The sequence below is a fragment of the Hemicordylus capensis genome, chromosome 6, assembly GCF_027244095.1.
Source record: "Hemicordylus capensis ecotype Gifberg chromosome 6, rHemCap1.1.pri, whole genome shotgun sequence".
In the NCBI taxonomy this organism is placed as follows: domain Eukaryota; kingdom Metazoa; phylum Chordata; class Lepidosauria; order Squamata; family Cordylidae; genus Hemicordylus; species Hemicordylus capensis.
In genome coordinates, this window is record NC_069662.1 from 47,094,978 (window position 1) to 47,115,334 (window position 20,357).

The following is a 20,357-nucleotide window of genomic DNA, read 5'->3' on the forward strand; positions in this document are numbered from 1 at the left end:
GGAACAGAGAATCACATTTCTGCATTCCTTAGCCACTGACGGCCAACCTTATGGACAAGCATGCCACAAGTCACATTTTGAATATGAGACGCTGCAGTTCTAGAGTGCACTGAGCTGGGTATGCGGTTTGTGGGTGCCCTGGTGTAGTTTTCCCTTTAGTGCCTCTACTGAGCCAGGGAGCAGATAGCAGAGCAGCACAGAAGATACCGACAGGAATTCCACAGACCCCAAAGCCCCATTCAGACATTATCCAAAAGTCCTGCTGTAGCCATGCACAGCAGGGCAAAGGGGGAAGAAGTCCTGCCCTTGCTGCATACCTCACCCACATGTTCTGCCACTCATGGTTTTGATGGGACTTATCTGAAGAGGGAAAAGCCCTCTCTGTGATGGCAGGCACATCCGTGATTACGAGGGTGATCTGCTCTCACAATCACAGATGTGCCCGCCATCATGGGGAGGGCTCTTCCCTCTTCAGACAAGCCCCGTCATAACCATGAGCGGTGGGGTGCACAGGTGAGTGACACAGCAGAGACAGGACTTCAGTACACGGCTACAGCAGCGGGAGTTTGGATAACTTCTGGAGTAGGCTCAATTGTTGCTATTTACCAGGGACAATCCCTGTTTTCTGGAACCTAACCCTGGTAAATCACTGTCCCTATTTTGTTTATATTGTTGTTTCTTGGGGATGCCTTGTTTAAATTTTTTAATGAAAGTTGCTACAGTTGGCATTCTTCAGGATTTGGCTTCCCTTCCTCTAGAAATTAAATCTCCAAGTGAGTAGGCTGATGTGTCTCTAGTATACCTGCATGGGTGCACAACACTAAGGCACTATGCAGTGCATAATATATAGCGGGTGTAATCCAATCTGCAAGCAATGTGTAATACAGTAGTGAATGAGGGAGCTGGAACAGTAATCCTTTCTGTGCAAGACTTGATTGTTATGAGTGTATTCTTATTTTCATCTGCAAGATTTTGGAGGGTTTCAACTCATCTGCTTTGGTAGTCCGGAATAATGTGCTCTGCATTCACTTTATTACTTGCTTTCCATTTGTGGCATGCTTGTACAGTAGCCAGAACTCTATGCCATGCTTCTAGGTTGCTTGGCTACATCCCCTGTACACTGTACACTACACACCCAGGTTGCTTGGCCGCCACACCCCCTACCAATTAATAGGCATGCTCCTATTTTCATTGGTGAAATGTTAGAGAGTACTGAATTCAGGCCTGACTCTATGCCATAGCCAGGCCTGTGGGACACTCCCATCCCAGGCTCTATCCTGGTATGCCACAAAGCTCTGCTACTTTTGCCACTCATGGTACCCTTATCACAGGTTGGCTACTCATGACTACATATTCTGCTAGAGCGGGGAAGGAGGCCTTTTTTGGGCTAGGCCTAACAATTATCAAGCTAAAGAAAGGAAATGCCACAATGTTTGTGTTGCCTAGCAACCTCTGTTAGATGGGGACCAAGGTTTGCAGTTATGTGGCCTAGAGGAGGATAGAGCTTGGTGGCTTCCATGTTGCCTAGCAACTACCACAAAAGGGGAGCAAAGCATAGTGATAACTGCTAGCTCCTCACTCCAGCCCAGGACAGGTCTCAGAGTACTTCTTGGCCCCCCTCAGTCCTTTCCATCATAACGTACCCCCTTGGTTTTCACCCTGTAGTATATACTACATACCACTTGCCACTCACTGAAGTTTCTTTCTGTCCCTCATCTTTGGAATCAGTCTGACATCTGAGTTGATTGAAGGCTTCTTCCACTGTGCCCCATCACCCCAGTTCAGACATTGGCTAAAAGTGTCTGTTAATTCCCCCATGGACACCCCATATAATACCAGCACTGCTTTCACAGTTAGGATCATGCCCTACAATCAAGAATGTCAGTCTCCTGGCTGTCTCAAGCCTTATGCAATTTGTGGGGCAACAATGGTCTCCTTCTCCACAGCCTGCTCCCCTTCCGCATCTGCAAACCCAGCCCCCAATATATCCCTCCAGGGAGCAGTTGTTTATGAGCTTCTGGTGAGGGAATTGATTAACGGTTCCCATGGGAAGTGGGGGTGGGGTGTTTTTTTTTTGCCGGCGGCGGGAGTGAATCAATTTGCGCCATCGATTTTTCACGCACTGCGGCAGAAACGGGAGCTGAGGGGATGGCGGGAAGATGAATTCCCCTGCGGTCAGCAGCCAGCATGCACCAGGCTCGGCCACAAAGACAGCCCCTTCCTTATACACACATTCTACCACCACATAAGCCACAGCTGTGCATGTATTACTGAATATTCCATAGAGTTTTTCACATTTTGGGTCTTGGGGGACTATGAGGGTGAGGCTTACCACAATATTTCCCCAAATATGAATGGGGGAATTAGAAGCACAACTAGAAAGGACTGGGGACATTAAACTAAAAGCCATGATTCTTGAGTCCTGTCTCCAGTTCTAGGGAAAGAAGATCGGGATAAGAATGGGTGATAGCAGCAAGACAGGACTTCTGAGTTATCTCATCACCTGCTGAGGGAATAGAGTCAAATGTCAGGATGTGGAGTCAAAACTACTCTCTGGATGTAGGGTCTATTTGGTTAAACTGGGGAAGTGGGGAACCAGGGCACCTGGCTTCAACTCAGCCTTCTGCCTCATATGCTGTTAATCTAGTCCCACCTTCTTGATTTTATTTCACTTAGTTTAATCTTTGGTGGCCGGAGAACCTGAGTTCTGGAGGAAGTGAACACAGCTAATAGAATCCAGAAAGGGAGTTCCTAGCCCCTGTGTCCTTACCCTGTCTAGGCACAGCAGATGGCAGGGGGACTCCACATTGCTGGAAGGGAATTGAACTTGGTTGCTACAGGCAGTATTGAGAGTTAGCGGGAAGGTAGACAAGACGTTCCTACCTGGAAATTTGGAACAAAAAGACAGCTTGGACAACAAGGAAGAAGATTATCTGGAAGAACTAGTAGAGGCAGGGAGAATGGAGTGGGGTGGGAGGGTGGGGGAGAGATGATAAAGCTTATATGAGACTCTGCTACAGATTCACAATAGCCTTGGGCACATCACTTCCAAGACTCAGTTTTTATTTTCTGTAAAATGGTAAGATAATGGCATACCTCAAAGGACAGTTGCAAGGAGGAAGATAAAAAGGGCAGACTTAACATCTTATATAATAAAAGGCTAAGTGAGTGGCCGTGGCTTTGGAATGTTGGGGATCTGCGTCCCTGCCTCCCTGGGCTGTTCTGGGCCTGCGCGAAGCGCAGGCCCAGAAGAGCCCAAGGGACACAGGACTGCAGACACCAGTGTCCCACAGCCACGGGCGGCCATTAGCCGGTGTGTGGCGGCGGGGGAAAGTGGCCGAGGTGGCGGCAGAGCCGCCGCCTCGGCCATGAGCTGCGGCACGGCGAGAGGAGGCCGAGGCAACCAGAAGCGGCCGCCCTGAAAAAGGCGAGGGCAATGGCAGCGGGGGAAGACCGAGACGGGGGACAGGGAAGCTGGGCGAGGTGGCAGCGAAGCCGCCAACGAGGCCCCCGCCCGCTCACAGCCGTTGCCCCCGCCTGCTCACCCGCCCTCCCAGCTGCCCAAAATCACCTTCCCCGCTCCCCCCAAAAAAAGATTAAGGGCCCAAATGGCCCATGAGAAGGTCGCCGCCCCCGCCTATCGCCCTCCCGCCCACCCAGCTGCCGAAGACCACCTTACCCGCTCCAGCCCGAGGGAAAAGAGAGGAGCTCACGAGCAGAGCTCCTCTCTGTGCTAAGTCACTGCTCAAACTGCCGCTATGGATGCAAAGGACGCCTATTGCGTCCATTGCGACAGTATGGGCAGCAGCTTAACACAGAGAGTAGCTCTGTTCCCGAGTTCCTCTCTTCTCCTTCGGGCTGGAGCAGGTAAGGTGGGCTCCGGCAGCTGGGTGCGCGGGAGGGCGATAGGCCGGGGCGGCCACCTTCTCATGGGCCATTTTGGCCGTTATTCATCCAGACACCCCCCCAAAAAAGTATAAGCAAAATAAGGAAGAACAAAAACAGAGACAACAACAAAAAAACAAAAAGAGAGAGGGGACAAGGGGGAAAAAAAGAGACAGAAAGAGAGAGAGAGAGAGAGAGAGAAAAGACGGGATAGAAAGCTAGCGCCCGTTATAATAACGGGCTTAAAAATACTAGTACTCCATAAACAACCAGAATCTTGCTTTCCTGTCCACTTCATCAAAACCAGATTCACTCAGCTGGCTCTGGGGTGCACTAGTTGTTGGGATTGAAAGCAAAGTGGAAAAGATCAGGAAGGAATTGGTGCTAGACCATCTGATAACAAACACAAGGAGGATAAAAAGAAACACAGAAGGTTGGATTTAGTACTAGGGCAAAGAAGGAACCCTTCTGTGGGGGCATCCTCTGTATGCAATGCCTTTGCTTCTTTCTCATAAAAAGATGGCTTATTATTTATTTAAAATGTGTATATTCTGCTTTTCTACCATAAGATTATCAAGGCATCTTATATATCGGGTTTTTAAGACAGCTTTAAAAATGATTATTTTTGTAACCCATTTTTGTAACCCAGTACTGTCTACCCTGGCAGTGGTTATCTGAGGTCTCAGGAAGGGGCCATTCAGGAAGGTATGCCAGTGTGGTGTCGTGGCTCCAGTGCTGGACTAGGACCGGGGAGACCTGAGTTCAATTCCCAATTCAGCCGTGAAACTAGCTGGGTGACTCTGGGCCAGTCACTTCTCTCTCAGCCTAACCTACTTCACAGGGTTGTTGTGAGGAGAAACCTAAGTATGTAGTACACCGCTCTGGGTTCCTTGGAGGAAGAGCGGGATATAAAATGTTAAAAAAAAAAGTAAGGTATGTTTGCTCCCTGAGATTCCTAGGGATGCTAGGAACTAAACTTGGGGTCTTCTACATGCAAAGCACTACTACTAACCTTTCCCTATAAAACCAGGAAGTGAGGTGACAACGTGTATTGTAAACACTCACAAAAATGCTATAGCCTGCTTCACTTCACAGGCACTGTTGATGCTGTTCAGTTCAGAAGCAGCCCTCCCTCACCACCTATATCTTGCTACCACACTTTGAGGCTCCCCCCCACCCCTGCCGCTCCAGTTCTGCCAATTTGTCTCAAAGCCAGCTGTACTCCAGTAATGGGTATGCCAGAATCTCTAGACCTACCCTTCGCATCCCTAATGAGAGTCTTCTAATTAAGTAGATTTGGGAGTAAAGGAAACATCCCACTCTACACATACGTGTCCCTGCACCGTTCACTGTCTTGCCCCTTCATTTCTCCCCACAGGAGGCGCAGTGTTGCCAGAGGAGTCCCCAGGGCAGAGCTAGTCTCCATAGCAACAAGATGGAGGATGGTGGGGTGTGCCAAGCAGCTGGCACAAGCTGCATTCCCTGAAGAGGCCAGAATCCTGATCTGAACCTGGCACACATTTCCCTCTCTCCATGCCCGCCTCTTGTGCTGCTGAGCACGTACTACACACACACTCCCCCACACTAGGGACCATGTACTATAAATAGCCACTGGGGGATATTATCTGCTTAGTGGGTGTGTGGGTGTGTATGTGTGGAGGGAATGCAGCTTATCCTAGGAGGGCAGGAACAGCCAGGACTCCTGGGTTCTATCAGAAGCTCTAGGAGGGGAGTGAAAGGAGTTACTGCAGGGAACAAATGTGGCAACCAGGACTCTGGAGTTCTCTAGAGTGGGCTGGAACAAATAAGAGCAAATACTCCTGGTTCTTCAGGAATGCAAGTCCATTAAGTTATAGCAAAGGATTCTGGGAGTCAAGACTTCCTGGGAACAGGACTAGGGTCTATAAGGCGTTCAAAAACAGCCTCCGGAAATCAGGACTTCAGGATACTAAGGGAATCTAATGGGTATCTGGGGATTCTTGATGTATGAATTCCTGGATCCCCTGGAATGTCAATGGGGTCTGCTGAGTTAGAGCAAGAGCTGGTTTTTCTGGAATGAAAGTGTGAGTTAAAAACAAGCTAACCTAAAAGCCAATAGAACTCCTTGTGGTGACTTGCAACAAGTAGGAGAAAAAGTCCCATATACTCTTGGGGAAGAGTATTATACTGACCCCTCAATGGTCTCATCTGGGGTAGCGCTTGTTGGGCAGTCATTGGTTAATTCTTGGCTCACGTTCCTCCCCAGTCTGCCCCCTACCACCACAAACAGGCTCGTCTAAGCCACAATCTCTGCTCACTGCCAAGTTGGCAAAAGGTCAATGAGACTTCAGCAGCCGGCTAGCAGGCAAGGAGGAGTAGTGGTGCTGGGGCATGAGGCTAGGGGAACTGGGCCCTTCAGCCCAGTAGGATCTACAGCTGGAGCAGGCCACTTGCGAAATAGACATGTATATAATTGGTGTCCTGCTTTCAGTTTCTGACTAATAGGAGATTACAGATTAGAAGGCTTGAAGAAATACTGATATCACATCACACTTGGGTTGGCAGGTGATGGAGGTAGACTCTCTCTCTTAGACACAGGAATATTCACATTGTTGTGTTATTTTTGTTACACACACACACACACACACACCCCTTCTTCCCTTAAGGGTCCTTGCCCCAAAGCAGTTACCTCTCTTATACTGAGCAATGGTGACACTTGGTGGCCAGTTCACCTCATCACATCAATTAATTTTTTTCTACTATCCGATTCTTGCTCTCAGTACACCAGGTGCCCTTTTTGTTGATTTTTAAAAAATGTCTGGGGCTAAATCTTCCTTGCAAGTTCCACCACCTGAGCTAGAAGCCCCACCTAGATACCCAAGCCTTTGGTGTGACTCAGTAAATAAGGAAAGAACACACTACTTAGGGCTGATGTCTGATTATGACAAACTGCCCTATATGGGTCCCCTCCAATATTAGCTCTAACAGGGATTCCCAGATGTTGTTCACTACACCGCCCAGCATCCCTAGCCGCAATGGCCTTTGGCTGGGGATTCTGGGAGTTGTAGTCAATAACATATGGGAATTTCTGTTAGAGGGAACACTGCTCTCCTACCAGCCATCACGACATGAAGACTACAGGCACAGAAGATCATAAGTAGGCCCTTCTGAACACCCCAGGGGCCTGTGGGAGCTAATCAGTGACGTAAACCTCTGACACTAGTCCTGATTCTACACATGCTCAGAGACTGTGAATAGCTTAATAGAAAAATTGTTGCAGCAAATGTAGAATGTTAGAGGCTCACAATTCTGTCTGACTTCTGGAAGTCTGACTTCTGGAAGAGTTTACTGGGCCAACCAATTCACTAGCAAGACTTCACCAAAATCCAGCACTGAAGCTGGTTCTATTGTGATTCTAATTTATCAGATGAAACTTTGGTGGAGGACATTATATTTATATGGGCCTGGAACAACCTATAAGATAGATACATCTCATATATATCTGTGTATAGCAGAAGGACATATCTCAGAGACCACTGCCAGCAGGAGCTGGGAAATCTCCTCAAGAAGAACCAATGCAAAATATTCCTTAGCATTTCAACACTGCATATCCCTAAAACTGAAAGTAGGTTCTGGGGCTGAGCCCCCAGTAAAGCCCAAGTAAAAACCATCTAGCTCAGTCACAGATTATATTGGTCAAGCCATATCTCAGCCTGAGTTTGTCCTGTAAAGTTGAAAACATATAGTGATCAGAAAAACTAGTATTTATTGGGGTTAAGCAAATGAACATGAGACTCTAGGACTCAGTGGCACAGGGTGTTGTTGTTGTTTTTTTCCTGAGGATGGCAAACGGTTGCTTGGCATATTTGATCTGTCCAGCTACTTCTATATGGCTGCAAACTTGCAGGTGCACCCATGCCCATATATGAATTCCAGCTGGGGATGGAGGTGGCACTGTGCACTACTAACTATACACCAGAGAATCAGCATTGGGAAAATGCTTTGCATCTATCTGCTACTATGCCTGCTCTTAGCAAGGAAAATAAGGTTCTTCTGCACAGTTCTCTGGACACTTTCTGGCCCTTCAGTTTAACAATGCCTGGAGTTCAAATGCTGATATTACCTAATCCTGTGGTTTTGCAAAGAAAGGCTGCATTTGTACCAAGGCTAAACCCACATACAGTATTAACATTGCCACAAAATGCATGTGGGTATGCAACCAGCTTGCCCCAATCACACCACAGATACAAGTTTGTGGCAACTGGAACCCATGCAGTAGCATGAACAACTCAACAGTACTGTAGACTTTTCTATATCATTTTGTATTTAAGAGGTACCTCTCTCAAAATCTATGTCATACCTGGCCCTCCTCCCTGCCACCTTCCCTTCAAAACCCTCCACAAAACCTGCCTTTCTGCATCTTGCAAGCACATGTTACCACCACATTGGTTCACATTTAACTGTGGCTCTTTCTGTCTGACCTTACACCTCCTTCGCTCAACAGCCATACAATAGCCACCCAACTTGAATTAGAAACGACTCTTCCCTTGTAAACTATGGGACTCCCTGCTACAGAGGCAGTGCAGCTTACCTGGCTGAGAAACCACACAAGGTCTTGCCTTTGAGCACCTAAGACAGACTTATTGGCAAACATTTAGCTTTTAGAGATTCTCTCTGGCATAGTTTCCATTTTTAACTAATGGGCAGAAAATAGTTGTTTTAAGATCAGTTTGCACACCACACAAACACATGCATCCTTTCTCACCATGCCTCCCCCCTGCACTCCCCACTGCCAATTTCTGGCCTTAAAAGCCAACATAGTATTTCTCAGCTGTCAGATCTTATTAGTTCACACAGGCGCTCGATTGGTCAGTGAAACCACAGGGACCCAGAAGCAGAAGAGTGGGGAGGCCATGAAAAATTGCATCCATCCATTCCTTCTCCCTCTCCAAGGAATGTAGGTGTTCAACACCCAAAGGAATTCCTTCCCACACTCCACTTAGCACTAGTGACGATAACAGAATTGCTCCGTCAAGGGAGAAGAGCCAGGGCTTTTGACACTCCCTCGCCAAAGACTGCAAAAGAGTCTCAGATATAGAAGGGGAAAGAAAGGGGAGTCATGCAATGGGAATGAACTGAAGGGGATTTGCAAAAAGAACCTAAAAATAAAAAAAAAAGACAAAAGTCCAACTTCCACAGACGGCCACAGACAGAATTGTCAAATCAACTCATATAATCGCATATCATCTCATATCATCAACTCACATCATCTCCATTTACAATGGAGCCAGTTCATACATTCAGCTGCATCTCGATGAAACAGTATATGAAACAGTTTTCAGAATAAAATCTAGTCACCATCCCAGTACTTAATTTTATCTCAAAGCTCTACCACAGAACCAGATTTCAGCTTGGGAATATGAGAAATGCAGCAGAATGTACTACCATCACTATGGTTCATTTCCTTCTTGCCCTCACCTTCGCTCATGTAATGTGTGTGGTGTTTATGGTTAATCCATTCCTCGATCCAAGCCAACTTTTGAATGGGGCTTTAATTACTTGTATTCCAGTCCTGGAGTAGAGGCGGGGCTAACAAAGGACCAGCAGCAAGAGCACTGAAAAGCAGTCTGCACTTGCCTCTCTGTACATAGTATCTATTTCATTAAACTATTCATACTCCTGTGCCATTAGGTGGCTGATGGAGGGGACAGAAACCCTATAAGAAAGAAGCCAAGCCAGAAACTTCCCTCTGCAACTGCCTTGTGCTTCTTGCAAGCTTAGCAAGAAGCTTTGCAATGGCAGTGGGCATCTTGCTGCCCTGCTGGTACCCCCAAAAGTCTGCTGCCTGAGGCAACTGGCTCACCTTGCCACCCCTGACTATGAAGGCCATGCACTATGCTCTAGAACTGCTAACTTGGCAAAGAGGCACCTTTTAATGTGGCGATTCTCTTTCTTTAGCAGGGGGAGAGTAACTGGCCCTATCCACCCCAGCACAGAACCTCCAGTGACTGTTGCTGGTGTTTATCTTATGTTTCTTTTTAGATTGTGAGCCCTATCCATCTTATTTGTATATTATTTCTCTGTGTAAACCGCCCTGAGCCATTTTTGGAAGGGCGGTATAGAAATCAAAATTATTATTATTATTATTATTATTATTATTATTATTATTATTAATAATATGATATGTATAACAACAGCAACAACACTGACAATAAAATTCTGGCATCCCAGGTCCTTGGGAAGGACTCGATGTCTGGATAAAACAAACCAGTCAATAACACCTGTCTGACTGTGTAAAATAATAATACAGTGGTCCCTCGACTTACGAACTACTCGACATAAGTATTTTTCGAGTTACAAACGGCAGTTTTAGATCCGGTTTTAGATGCGGTTTTTTCGACTTACAAATTTTTAGATGGGGTTTCCTCGACTTACGAATTTTACATGCTGTTTCCTTGACTTGCCTGCCTGTTTACTGCCTGTTTATTCTTGAAAAGAAATGTTCCTGTGCAGTTTGCAAGCCTTACTGGGGGTCTGGGTCTTTTTTCTATGCTCCGGAACGCATTAATCCGTTCCCAATGCATTCCTATGGGAAACCGCTTTTCGACTTACGAACTTTTCGACTTACAAATGTGCATTCGGAACGGATTAATTTCGTAAGTAGAGGGACCACTGTAATAGAACAGGGGTTCCCTACAAGGGGGTATTAGTATCCCTAGAGGTACAGTGGTCCCTCAACTTACGAAGTTAATCCGTTCCGAACGCACGTTCGTAGGTCAAAATTTCCGTAAGTCGAAAAGCACACCACGGAGGTCTGGAAACATTTGTAAGTCGAGGAAACCGCATCTAAAAATTCGTAAGTCGAGGAAGCCGCATCTAAACCGGCAACGACTTCCGGTCATTTTTGTCGTTCGTAAGTCGAAAACTTCGGATGTCGAGTAGTTAGTAAGTCGAGGGACCACTGTACTTGAATAGATTATAATAAAACTTGAATAGATTATAATAAAAAAGCAGGCTGGATGAGAGAGGTCAAAAAATGTAACCAACAAATGCAAGATCTAATAATAACACCAGAATTAATAAGTGAAAGAGCAAAGAAAATTAAAAATTGGACTGCGCCAGGCGACGATGAACTGCATGGCTTTTGGCTTAAACACCTAACAAGCCTTCATAAACAACTATCAAAACAGTTCAATCACAGTTTGCAAGGAGGGGATATTGAACAATGGCTAACAACTGGGAAAACTCATCTCATAATGAAAGACCCAGCAAAAGGTGCAGTTCCAGGTAATTATAGACCGATAACCTGCCTGCCAACCATGTTCAAATTGTTAACTGGAATAACAGCAGATGAAGTGATGCAACACTTATTAACTAACAAACAGCTTCCAGTTGAACAGAAAGGAAATTGCCTGAACACCAGAGGCACAAAAGACCAGCTGCTGATTGACAAAATGATTTTAGAAAATTGCAATAGAAGAAAAACCAATCTAAGTGTTGTATGGATTGACTACAAGAAAGCCTTCGATTCATTGCCTCACACATGGATACTAAAATGCTTAGAAACAACTGGTGTCAGCAAAAACATTCAGATATTTATTTAAAAAAGCAATGAGCATGTGGAGTACACAGTTAACAATCAATGGCGAGACACTTGGACAGGTTAGCACTAGAAGAGGCATTTTCCAAGGGGACTCACTATCCCCTCTGTTGTTTGTAATTGCCATGACCTCACTTTCACAAATACTAAACAAAACAGGCCTCGGATACCAAACATCTAAAACATCAAGTAAAATAAACCATCTGCTGTACATGGATGATCTGAAGTTGTATGAAAAGTCCCAGTCAGAAATCGAATCACTGCTAAACACAGTCCGTATATTCAGTAGCGATATAGCAATGGAGTTTGGACTAGACAAGTGTGCTGCATTAATAATGAACAGAGGGAAAATAAGAAAAACAGAAGGAATAGAACTGTTCAATGGAAGCAAGATCAAGAACCTGGAAGAGAAAGAACATTACAAATACTTGGGCATTCTCCAGGCTGATAACATTGCACACACTGAAGTTAAAATAAAAATTGGCAGTGAATACATCAGTGAAGAGCCCCTGGTGGCGCAGTGGTAAAATTGCCGCCCTGTAACCAGAAGGTTACAAGTTCGATCCTGACCAGGGGCTCAAGGTTGACTCAGCCTTCCATCCTTCAGAGGTCGGTAAAATGAGTACCCAGAATGTTGGGGGCAATATGCTAAATCATTGTAAACCGCTTAGAGAGCTCCGGCTATAGAGCAGTATATAAATGTAAGTGCTAAGTGCTATCAGGAGAGTTAGAAAAATCCTCAAGTCCAAACTCAATGGCAGGAACACCATACAAGCCATAAACACCTGGGCTATACCTGTTATCAGATACACTGCAGGAATAATAGACTGGACCCAGGCAGAGCTAGAGACGCTAGATCGTAAGACCAGGAAAATCATGACCATCAATCATGCTCTGCACCCCCGCAGTGATGTAGATAGGCTGTATCTCCCTCGCAGCTTAGGTGGAAGAGGAATACTGCAAGTCTATCAAACAGTAGAGGAGGAGAAAAGAGGCCTTGAAGAATATATCAAGGACAGTGAAGAAGATGCACTTCAAATGGTCAAGAACGAGAAACTATTCAACACCAATGAAAGAAAGCAGGCCTACAAGAAAGAACAAGTCAAGAACTGAGCAGAAAAATGGAGAAATAAGCCCCTGCATGGTCAATATTTGCACAATATAAGTGGAAAATCAGACATCACCAAGACCTGGCAATGGCTTAAGAATGGCAACTTGAAGAAAGAAACAGAGGGTTTAATACTGGCAGCGCAAGAACAGGCACTAAGAACAAATGCAATAAGAGCAAAAGTCGAAAAATCCACAACAAACAGCAAGTGCCGCCTTTGTAAAGAAGCAGATGAAACAGTGGACCACCTAATCAGCTGTTGTAAAAAGATCGCACAGACTGACTACAAACAAAGGCATGACAAGGTAGCAGGGATGATACACTGGAACATCTGCAAAAAATACAAGCTACCTGTAGCTAAAAATTGGTGGGACCATAAAATTGAAAAAGTTGAAGAAAATGAAGATGTACAAATATTATGGGACTTCCGACTACAAACAGACAAACATCTGCCACACAATACACCAGATATAACTGTAGTCGAGAAGAAAGAAAAACAAGTGAAAATAATCGACATAGCAATACCAGGGGATAGCAGAATAGAAGAAAAAGAAATAGAAAAAATCACCAAATACAAAGATCTACAAATTGAAATTGAAAGGCTGTGGCAGAAAAAGACCAAAATAATCCCAGTGGTAATTGGCGCCCTGGGTGCAGTTCCAAAAGACCTTGAAGAGCACCTCAACACCATAGGGGCCACAGAAATCACCACCAGCCAATTACAAAAAGCAGCTTTACTGGGAACAGCCTATATTCTGCGACAATATCTATAACAATTGACAATAAAATTCTGGCATCCCAGGTCCTTGGGAAGGACTCGATGTCTGGATAAAACAAACCAGTCAATAACACCTGTCTGACTGTGTAAACAAGAAATTATTATTAATAATAATAATAATAATAATAATAATAATAATAATAATAGAACAGGGGTTCCCTACGGGGGTATTAGTATCCCTAGGGGTACTTGAAGGGCTCCTAGGAAATACTCGGAAGCCTTCTGCTCCCCAGGCTACAGTCACACTATTTCTTCACATCTGAGAATCACCAGCAAGAAGCCGACACATTCTCAACAATGTCTCCACTGAAGAAAGGGAGGAGATAAGAGTGAAGACCCTCCTCTGCTCCTGACTGGTTGGCTATGTGCTGAAGCTCAGCATATGCCCATCAGCCTGACTGACGGACTTAAAAAAAGATTTAGTACCGAGTACTGCAATTGAAATTAATAGGAGAAGTAAACTTGTCCCATTAATTTCAGTAAGACTGCTTATGAGTAATTTTGTGTGGATGTGAGCCAGTGATTGTAGTAGTCTGTCTCCCTAACTTTAGCTGTAATTTTGTGTTTCTAAGTATATATGTGTATACCATACCTATACATTTTATTTATTTATTTATATGTAAACTGCTTTGAGGACTTTTCTTGAAAAGAGGTATATAAATATTTGTCATATACACACAAATTAAAATGTGTGTGTATGTACACACGAACACCTCTGTGGGGTACTGGAGTTGAAGATTTGTGACAGAAGGGGTACACTTTTAAAAGGTTGGGAACCCCTGCTCTAGCAGCCGGTCTGGTGTTTTGGAGTTTTGTTTTTTACTTTTGGTAACTTTGATGTTTACTGAAGCTGTTTCATAAGTACAAGTTTTGAGAAACATTATGAAATATTTGGATCGGAATGAAAAAAAAATCAAGAAAGAGGAACAAAAATAAGAACTTCAAACATTTGCAGTAAACTTGAAAAAAAAAGTTAAGTCAAATTATTACATGGTGTATAACTAGCACTTAAATTATCCAAAACAAAGCGCATTTCACCCATGGCTGCAAGGCATTTGATTGTTTTTCAATACCTTCAATAAATGGGACTGGGTACTATTTTAGAATAAAAACTCTTCGATCTGGCTGACCTTTTTGACAGTCAAATTTGAACTGTTAGCATGCAGAATAGTGCTCCACACGTTCAAGAAGGGAGGGGCAATTTTTGCCCATTTCCTTTTCGCTCTGCAGCCCATTGTGCATCCTGAAAATAGGTATCTGAGGCTTGCGAGATCTTCAGAGACATATTTTTGGGAGACACAGGTGGCTGGAGCGAGGAAGAGAGATTGCAAAAATCACCCCTCCTCTGTTGCACACACACACACACACACCATTTTTTGAAGTGCAACGTTATTTTGGATGTCAGCCAGCATTTGCACAGCTGCTTCATCCCATGAGGCAGGGAGAGACGGGGTAAACTTTCAGTATTTAGCTATCTGGGCAGCAGTGATAAGAGAGAATACCAAGTCATGCTAACTTCAGGCAATAACGATGAAGTAATGCTTTACTCAACTACCTAAATCTTCCCAAGTACTCATACAAGAAGTGCAGCCCAGACAGCATGCAGCACACCTGAGAACTGCTCTCTGTTTTTCTGCTGGCCAGTTGGCAGTCCTTCATCTTCCCAGTACTGAAGGGAAGGATGCTCCAGAGGCCTTGTAATGATGCAGAGGCCTCTGAAGTGTCTCTCCCTTCAGCACTGGGGAGACTGAAGGATGTCTGGCTGCCCAGCTGGTTTATAAGCAGTGCCTTATGTGGAGTTGTTGGCCTAAGCAACAATGCCAGCAACCAGCTCTCTTGCAGATGCTGGAGTACTGGGTGGAACCAGCCTGGGAGGCTGGATGCCATCCAGGGGCGTTCAGTGGGCCACTCCTAACCTAAAGGAACAGGGAGGAACAGACAGAAGGAGATGCAGTAGGGGAGGGGCAGACTTCTGTTTTGTTCTTTACTAAAGCCCTGAAGGCTACCCAGTAGGGCCTTGTGCCAAATAGTGGCTCAGGGAAACAGACGCACACACTTAGAATTAAGCAATAAGATGTGTCTAAACATATGCTCAGGCCAGGAATTTGTTATCAATATCAGAATCAGTTTTCAGTCCCTTCACACAAACACTTCCCCCCCTAAACCTTCCTTATTTCAGCATCCTTACTTAGAGGGGAAGCCACCTAATGGCACAGCAGGGAATTGACTTGACTAGCAAGCCAGAGGTTGCCAGTTCGAATCCCCGCTGGTGTGTTTCCCAGACTAGGGGAAACAACTACATCGGCAGCAGCGATACAGGAAGATGCTGAAAGGCATCATCTCATACTGCGCGGGAAGAGGCAATGGTAAACGCCTCCTGTATTCTACCAAAGACAACCACAGGGCCCTATGGTCGCCAGGAGTCGACACCAACTCGACGGCACATTTTACCTTTACTTAGAGGGGGAAGCCTTCTTGTTGTTGCTATTGTTTAACAATTGAGAGTGAGGAACTATTGCTGTAGTTGATCTGCTGCAATCACCCAGGAAGCTACCAGTAGATCTCAATTTATCTTCTGCCCTCCTTTGATATTTATTTATCTATCATATTCCTATACCACCTGAAAGAGACATCTTCAGGCGGTGTTCAAAATTAAAACATAACAAATATAAATATAAGATAGTTAAAATTAATAAAACAGGAAAACACAAGATCGGCGGGTAAACACATATTAAAATTTAAATTTCAGTTAAAAGCCTGGGTAAACAGGTACATCTTGAGGGTCTTCCTAAAAGGAAACAGAGAAGGAGATACTCTTCTTTCAACAGGGAGTGTTGAATGAACACTTTCCAGAGCCCCGGAGCAACTACAGAGAAGGCCAGGTCCTGAGTCGCCACCAAATGAGCCGGCGGCAACTGGAACTGGGCCTCTCCAGATGATCTTAATAGGCGACAGGGTTCATGACAGAGAAAGCGCTCTCTTAAGTACCCTGGACCCAAGACATTGAGGGCTTTCTAGGTAATAACCAGCACTTTGATATGCAGGACCTAGACCAGGGGTTCTCAAGCCTCACCCTCCAGATGTTGTTGGACTACAACTCCCTTTGACTGTTGTGACTGGGGATGATGCAAGTCGTAGTCCAACAGCACAGGGACCCAAAGCTGAGAGCCTCTGAGTCACAACAGATTCTCATGAAAATGTTGGCATCAGTTATAGTGAATCACCCTGAAGTGTTTTCCTGTAAACAGAGAGACCCAGGTTCAACTCCCAATCGTTCTGTGGGTAAACTGTGAGCAAACAGTTTCAGTTCCTCATCTGCAAAATGGGAACATGACACACTGTGGTTGTGAAGCTAAAATGCCATCAAGTTTGTGAAATTACTTTGGTTCAGCGACCTGGATGATGATTTCCCTGGATGCGATATGCAATGACAGATTTGCACCTCCCCCTCTCTCCACTCCAAGTCTAGAGTGGCAAACAACTGGATCAAGCAGAACTCATCCTCTGCCTGTCACCTTCAGGTGCATTCAGACAAGGGCAGCTGAACTGTTTTCAGGGGTCTGTAGCAATCTGGCACCAGTAAACTGTTCATTCATATGGAGGGCTGGTTTACATGTGTACGTCAATCAATTGCTGAAGGCAATATCAAGAGACAAGGTATGTAATAACAGACATTCAGAGAGATATAAACTCCAGTCAGAACTTTCACACCATCTCAAACACACTGCTTTCTAATGAAGTGTTCATATCCATTTTAGGAGGAAAGGGATGCATGCTCACAATTCCAAGATAAGGTAGGGAGGGATTTTACAGCACAGTGGCCACTAGGACATGTCGAGCTGGTCTTGTGGTAGCAAGCATGACTTGTCCCCTTAGCTAAGCAGGGTCTGCCCTGGTAGCATATGAAAGGGAGACTAGAAATGTGAGCACTGTACGATATTCCCCTTAGGGGATGGAGCTGCTCTAGGAAAAACATTTAGGTTCCAAGTTCCCTCCCTGGCAGCATATCCAAGATAGGGCTGAGAGAGATTCCTGCCTGCAATCTTGGAGAAGCCGCTGCCAGTCTGTGTAGACAATACTGAGCCAGCTGGACCTGTGGTCTGACTCAGTATATGACAGCTTCCTATGTTCCTATGAACCAGAATAATTTCTCTGAAATCAGCCATAATGTTACATTCTGTGCTGATGGCTCACTCTTTATCTTATTATAAGCCACCAGTATCATCTGGTTACAGAGGAAGGAAGCACTTGAATTAAGCTTGGATGCCTAGGCTAGGGAGGATGGGAGCTGTAGTCCAACAACAGCTGAAGAGTCTCAGGTTGGCCACCACTGCACTATGGTGTAAAACTAACATGAACTCATGTGCACATCAACCAGAGAGCCAGTGTACTGTAGTGGTTAAAGTGCTGGACTAGGAGACCCAACTTCAAATCCCCATTCAGCCATGAAATTGAGTGGGTCACTCTGGGCTCCAGTCAATTATCTCTCAGCTTAGTCTACCTCACAGGGTTATTGTGAGGATAAGCATAACCATGTACACTGCTGTAGGAGGAAGAGCAGGATATAAGTGTGATCATAAATAAATAGACCCAAGAAGGAGCGAGTCTTGAGAGGTTTTTCAAATGCACTGTGAACTCTTCCCCACATAAGGGGTCCAGATATGTCTCTTTCCTGCAGCAACATGGGCCAGGCTGAGCTGGAAATCAATTAACCAGAGAGGAGGATGAACTTAAGACTTTGACAAGGTATGGGGAAAGACACAAATGACCTCCTGTAGCTGATTTGGGTTGAAGGGACTCCTCCATTGGCCAAAGTGGCAGTACAGAGTTCAGAATGGAACATAGGAAGCTGCCATATACTGAGTCAGGCCATAAGTCTATCTAGCTCAGTATTGTCTTCACGGACTGGCAGCGGCTTCTCCAAGGTTGCAGGCAGGAATCTCTCTCAGCCCGGTCTTGGAGAAGCCAGGGAGGGAACTTGGAACCTAGATGCTCTTCCCAGAGCGTCTCCATCCACTAAGGAGAATACCTTACAATGCTCACACTTCTAGACTGCTTTTCATATGCAACCAGGGCGGAACCTGCTTAGCTAAGGGGACAAGTCATGCTTGCTACCACAAGACCAGCTCTCCTCTCTATGCTTGGGGAGGCAGCTGTCCCATGGCAGAGCAGCCGTGAAAACAAATAAAGCTGCCCTTCCAGGCTCCCCATCCCTCACCCATTCACACTGCTTATACTATATTCCATTGATGGAGAGGAGGCCCCCTCCTGTTTCCCCCCATTGTCGTGACCCAGATTTTTTGCTGGCAGCTGGCCCTCGCATTATGATAACAACAACAACAATGAGGAGGAGGAGGAGAAGCTATTGGCGATGTTTGAGGAGGGCAGAACTGCACAGGAGCATCTCTTCCTCATCAGGAAAAACTACCTTCATTCCTTTGCCAGGAACAGAAAATATATGAACATATGATTCATATGGCTGAGGAAGAGCTCAAGCTTACATGCACAAACAGATGGCTCTTGGCTCTTTCAGGCTTTTGCCCATTAGGAACATAGGAGGCTGCCATATACTGAGTCAGACTATTGGTCTATCTAGCCCAGTATTGTCTTCACAAACTGGCAGCGGCTTCTCCAAGGTTGCAGGCAGGAATCTCTCTCAGCCCTTTCTTGAAGAAGCCAAGAAGGGAACTTGAAACCTTCTGCTCTTCCCAGAGTGGCTCCATCCCCTAAGGGGAATATCTTACAGTGCTCAAACTTATAGTCTCCCTTTCATATGCAACCAGGGCAGACCTTGATTAGCTAAGGGGACAAGTCACATTTGCTACCACAAGACCAGCTCTCCTTATCAGCCATTTATCCAGTCTCTGGCCTAAGGTTGTTCTGTGGATAGGTAATTAAGCCAAGTTGGAAGAGGGCACATAAGTGAAGGCACTATCAGAAAGACTAAGGTTGCAACTAATTCCTGACCAGCCAGGCTTCTGTACTTTCAACAGCTGCCTGACAGGCACTGTAGCAGTGGGAGAAACTATACCTGTTGAATTACTCTTGGCTATAGAGCAGCTGAGGGGGGCACAGGCCATCAGCTGTGAGGGAAAGATAGCACCCCCAAGAAACTAGGTTGGAAATATCACCACTCCAAGCTCTCCTTTCAGTGGAGTTATTTCTCTCACACAGCTGGGATTAATTAAGTGTTTTGTAACCAGACAATGGGAAATCACGTAATTAATAGACATGTGGATGTGAACTAACCTTAATATGGGAAACTGGACTTCAGCTGGAAGTGGGAGGAGCTCTGCTTCTCAGGTCCTTCCCACCTACCCTCTACAGAAACCATTATAGGCCTCTCCAGGAGGGTTACCATCCTTTTTCTTTTTTCCTGAAGTGACAGATTGAGGCTGTGGATCCAGCAGCTGAAAGCAAAAGCAAACGCAGGAGGCCTTATGAGCCATAATATTGCGAAGCAGTGTCGGGAAGAGACACATGGTGAAGCATGCCAACTGTCCTGAACAGAAACCCAAAAATTGAACCACAGCATCCCACGTGCCAGAGAGGCAGAATGCATCATAAAGTGGACTTTAACAGACAACTGTTACTAGTTGTCATTTGCTTTTATGCCACTGCTTTGACAGCAGGTTCAACATTGATTCCAATCGCTTTAATTTGTTGTTTTAATTTCTGCTGATTTCCTTTATTGGTAGCCACCTTGAGCTTGCATTTGCAACAAGGGCAGAATATACCTCCCTAAAATAAAAATAAATAAAAACAAACATCTAGAAGGATGAAGAAGAAATACGATGGTGAGGACCAACCCCTGCTAACTGAGCAAAGCCCCCCTGCTAACTGAGCAAAGAGGCACCTTTCTAAAGTGGTGATTGTCTTTATTGAGCAGGGGGGAGCAACTAGCCCTATCCATCCCCAGCACAGCATCCCTCCAGTGGCTATTGGTGGTGCCTATCTTATGTTTCTTTTTTAGAATGTGAGCCCTTTGGGGACAGGGAGCCATTTTA

The 20,357-nt window shown here is 45.3% G+C and overlaps 1 protein-coding gene across 2 annotated transcripts in view; it reads right to left on the reverse strand.

Annotated features, from left to right (window-relative positions):
* Positions 1-20,357, reverse strand: part of RARA (retinoic acid receptor alpha) — a 219,414-nt gene that overhangs the window by 195,586 nt on the left and 3,471 nt on the right. For both annotated transcript variants that reach the window (XM_053261941.1, XM_053261940.1), the window contains exon 2: positions 19,600-19,760. The gene's annotated coding sequence lies outside the window, so the exon portion shown is untranslated. The remainder of the gene's footprint in view (positions 1-19,599; positions 19,761-20,357) is intronic.